Below are 5,723 nucleotides of genomic sequence, written 5' to 3'. Positions count from 1 at the left end.
TATATATATATATATATATATATATATATATATATATATATATATATATATAACGTAGAAAAACATTGGAAAGTTGATGTTATAATTCTCTACTATATATAGCGTAGAAATAACATTTATTAGTTATTTTTCGATTTTATTTTTTAAAAAATAATCAATATTATGAAATAACAATAATCACTTTTTAATTTCTCAAGAGATATAAAAGTGGATATGTGTTTAAGAATAATGTTAAATGACTGAAAATTTGATCATAAATTCAAAAAGTTTATAATATTTTTTTTATTTTAACATAATTTCTTTTAATTAAAAGATATTAAACTAAAAAAGTAAAAACATTGTAAAAAATACAATAACATCAGTAAAATATCATTCTGTCCAAAAGAATTTTTCGATTCGTTCAAATGGGTAGTTGGGTGTGAACTAAATTGGGTGGGTCATTACAAGTAATAAAACCAATTACTATGTTTGGGCCAAATATGAATATTTGGTCCAATTCAAGGTCATTTCCGTAACAATTTCTTATTACGTGAGTTAAATATTCAATTTTATTTTTTACTTTTATTACTCCACTCCCTCCGTTTAATGATATGGACACTGAGCTTGAAAAATATAAGAGTTATTTATGATATATTAAAATTATCCTTAAAATAAATGATTTTTTAAATTGGAGATCAATACATATTTATAGTCCTTTTATCAAATATAAGAGACTCGCTATGAATAAAATATTAATAATATCATGAAATATATGTAAAATAAAAAATATCACATATAAATCGAGACAAAAAAAGTATTAACTAAACATCAACATGCAAACTATGTTTGTCCATAATATTGTTGGTAGTTTCAAATTTGGAGTTGCGTAAATTATTGTTTCTTTGTTTTAATGAGTGTAACAATAAATATTTTCAAAAGTGTCGTAGCAAATTATAGGTGGCAATTTGGATATGTAAATACGCATCTTGCCAAATTTAATAAGCTATTTTATATTTATATAAATAGTTCATAATGTGTGCCACACTACAACATGATTACATTATACACAACCCTAAAAAAAGAAGTTAGGTCTTAGCTATTTTTATTTAAATATCAAAACTCCCCAAAACTCTTAGTTTAAATGTATATATCAATAATAATCAACCAAAGACTTCCTTATTATTTTTAGCCATTTTTGGGAATATAAATTTAGATTAGTCGAATAAGATAATTTCAAATATCAGACTTTTTAACAATAATAATAATAATAATAGTATTAGATATCATTCGGAGAATGAATTTCTATGATCGACAAGTGATCGAATCTACACCATAATAAGTAAAAACATAACAAATAAAAAAATGTTCATCATTCTATACTATTAGCCCAAATTAAACGAAATTTTTAATTAAAAACATCGAAATAAAAAAAAAGACCTTGTAAATACTAATGTCAAGGTATACTGTTCCATCGTGAAGTCTAAGCTAGTTTGAGCCTACTTACACCTATTAATTACCTAAATAAATGTACCCTTATTTTTACTTTTAGAATTTAAGCTCGAGATTTTTTAATTAAATTTGATTAAATGTTAAATTATCCACAATCATCAAAGGTGAGTTTAGTTGGAGAGTTAATTTCTTTAGATTTTTTTACTTTATTCAGTGTTTAGTATTCACGTTAGAGTTTGATTGAATTTGAATCCGCATCAAAAAATATCATATTAGAGGATAAAATGCTTCTTAACAAAGACAATTTTATTTTTAAGAACACTCATATTCAAAACATCAAATTAAAAATGAAAGAATAATTACCGCTTTCATACGTCCTTGTCGGAATTAGTTGGAGATTTGAGAATGTTAAAAAAGAAATGAAAATGCACACAGACAAAATAATAATAATAATAATAATAATAATAATAATAATAATAATAAAATAATAAAAAATCAAGTTGTTTGGCAAAAGAAGTCATTATACATTTTGGATGTTAGAGTTTGATAGTAGCTTTCGCACGAGCACATGAGGGTTGTGCCGACGCACTAAATTGACACCATTTTCAATTTGTTTATTCCATCATTTTTAAGTCCGACAATGATGTTATCAACAATAATATATACGATGTAATTTTATAAGTGTAATCTAAGCAATATATAAATTGTATTTTTAAAAAAATGAGTTGTAAATGGTTATGCAACTAATAATTACATTTTCTTTTAGAAATACACTTTTTTTTTTAATTTTCTTCAATAAAAAAATTCACTTTCTGAGATAATAATTTTAAGTTGAGTAATCATATAAGAAATCAACTCAAACTGAGTTCATCTTAGATAAGTACACAATCCAACTTGAGTCGGACATAGTTTTGACAAAGTTGAGCCTAATTGAACGACATGCAACAATTCACAAACCGGTTATTATAATTAATGAACTCAAACGTATATCTCATATGAGATTTGTCTTAAGCAAATGGAAAAAGTTAACGACCATATAAATTAGTATCGAGAATTCAATTATATTATAGGCTCACTTCTTGATTTAACACTCAAGAGGCCTTACAAAATTAATCAATAGCTTGATGGTTAATCAATACCATTAAAAATTGTATCAGAGTAAATATTTTTTATAATAAAATAATTGATAAGCTTGTGAAGATGTTCAATCCCTTTTTAAGGTGAGTGTAACAACTCATAGGCTTTTAACTAGTGATTGAACTTGAAAGGTGGTTCAATACGAAGTGTCATATAAATAAGATAACAAATTAACTATTGATATATCATTTAAATTGAAATCCAAGATAATAACAATATAAATTCAAATTAGAAGCTACGAAAACATAAAATCGATAATATCTTAATAGTTAGATCGAAACTATTATACTAATAACATGATCAATATGCAAGGAATAAAGGCAGAAAGCGATTGAATTAATTGTTAATACACACCCACACGTGTTATTGAATTTTTACTGTTAAAATGTAAACATCTAAAGACTTGACCTTTTGCAATGCCTCAATTCTCTTTTTCAAGATTTTCTATCAATCAACTTTATCACTTTTTTTGACAAAGATTTTTATTTTTTATTCATGATATTATTTAATCAGCTTACACGCATTTTGACTATTTTATCAAACACTTAATAAAATTAATGAGTTAGAAAAGTGCTAATTGATAAGTACTAGAAAACAAAGGCGAAGCTATAAGTTAAATTTCCGTAGACATCTGAGAGAAGCCATTAAAAATTGACTTGTCGAAAATTTATATTTTTTTTTGTTAATAAAAATTCTAACTAATTATACAAATTAAGGCACATAAAATATATTATTTTCCCATAATAATGTGCTATATAACTCCAGGGTGTGGTCCACAAAAACTAAGGATTGATAAAATAGAGATCAAAAATATATTTTGGTCAATTAGACTACCTTGTTGATTTTTCATTTTACACTACTTTAAATTTGGAATTCTCTTTAAAAGATATTTATAAATAAAAGTTGAAGGTCAAGGAAAATGAAAAAAAGTAAAAGTTTGGGTTTTCAAAAGTTGTCAAAGTACATGATAATCCAAATAATCATCATGATCTTGATCCCTAACACAATAACTTTCAAACATGATAAAATATTGAATGTGAACTTTGGAATTGAAGCTAATTGAGGAAGATGTGACTAGTAGAAAAAGCAAGAAAGTAATGAACATTTTATTTTCCTTATAGAAGAGTTCTAATAGCGCGGGAATGGTGAAATATATGAAACTTTTTTTTCTCTTAATTAGAAGTTTTGATTTTGAGTTTTGAATTTTTTCGAAAATGCTTTTCTTGAATGGACTCTATACATCACAAATTCAAATCAGTTAAACTTCAATAGAAATATCGCATATCAAATATTTATTTTTTTAGTTAAATAAAACATAACCCCATCGATGACTTTTTAGCTCATTGTTGTGGGCTTGTAACCATTTTAAATCTTATCTTTGAATTACTACCATTTGCTTGGACAATACTTGCACTTTATATCAAATCAAATAATTTTATTTTAGCAATTACAAAATTAATCTAAAAATATATCAAATCAAATAAATTTTTTTTAGCAATTACAAAATTAACCTAAAAATATATATAGCTCAATCATGATTAAATGATAGATGTGTGTATAAACTTAATATAATGAAGCACTACATGAAGATAAGTACAAAGACAATGTTAAGCCCCTTATTTTATTAATAACTTTCTACCCCTTTTTATCTTGTGGACCCAATGTTGATTGATTTTTTTTCCAAGCTAGTGTCACGTAGATCGAAAAAGGATAAAAAATTACTTATAAAATAAGTTCAGGGGTAATAGGACCTTAGTATAGTATAAGTGTGTCTCTGAAATTTCGAGCATAGGTTAAGAATAATTGTGCATTTTCCCAATTTTATATACTGACTATATAAATTAATAAAAGATACATATCTTATATTTACTAGTTTAATGTTAATATCGGGTGCATATAATTTTTTTTTTGTCAAATACTAATCATATAATTCAATGGAAAATCATTGTAGATGGGGTCCTTTAGGATTTGAATTTTTACTATTTAGCCATACAAAAGTCCTTTCTATTTTTTTTCCATAATCATTATTCTTAGCTAACCACAAATCCACAATTGCCGCATGCTCATACTTAGAATTAAAAGGCACTTTCATACTACGGCAGTCAAATTTTTTCACCTTAATTTTCATTGCTGAATTATCTTGTAATAATGTTTGGAAAAAAAAAGAAGTTAGTTATGAGGTCTTAAGATTTTAAAAATAATTATTGACATTTAAGTTTGTAATCTCTTACCTGCTTTGTTATTTGAATATTTGATCAACTTTTAGGTCGATTCAAATATTATTTACTGTGTTTGTCAGATTAATTTCGGTTAATATAGAAGGCAAATGTCTTGTCGTATTCTTTTAGATGAATGGATCATACAAACACTAAGAAAAGAAAGGTATAAAACTATATTACCCCTGAACTTATTTTATAAAACTATACTTTTTGATGATAAGAAAGATTTTCAACATGTTGGGACAATTAAACGCTAAAGAATAATTTTATCAAAGAAGATGTATATCATATCAAATGCGTAGTAGACATTAAACTATGCACTAGTTAAAAAAAATGCTTAAATTTCTTATTAAAGTCTTGTTATCAAGGATTTTCAGCAGAAAAATCGTCAAAAACATTCTTGACAAGCTAATTTTTTATAAATTTCATAAAAAATTCACCTTTATGGGATAGTGAGATTGATGTGTTAATAAGACTCGCAAGTAAAACAATCTAATCTAGATAAACTTATTGGTGAAACTTAATCGTTTATCAACACTTCTGTAATTATTAGATTATTGTGGCACCTATTTGACATTGCTAATAACTTCTCCACGGAGGTGGACCTCGGTGAGGTTCGTAGATTCGAACGAACCCAGTAACTTTCTCGTAGACTTTGTACTTGTATTAGAAAATTAATTTGTAAGCTCCTAACTAAACCGATTGACATTCTAAAAGAAATTTATAATTCTTGAACTCTTTATCCTGGCTCCGTTTGTGCTTCTCCAAGCTAAGGATCAATAATATCCCGATCAAATTTAATTTAATTTGTAGCAACTATAAATTCTATCAATGAATAGTTGATGATTAGAGTGATGGAATAGATTAGACATATGGGCTCAAGCAATAATAATTACAATCAGGGCGGATTTAGGATATATAGTTTGATTCTCAGGAATC

This window comes from Solanum pennellii, chromosome 5, assembly GCF_001406875.1.
Source record: "Solanum pennellii chromosome 5, SPENNV200".
Taxonomy (NCBI): domain Eukaryota; kingdom Viridiplantae; phylum Streptophyta; class Magnoliopsida; order Solanales; family Solanaceae; genus Solanum; species Solanum pennellii.
This window is presented reverse-complemented; position numbering follows the sequence as displayed.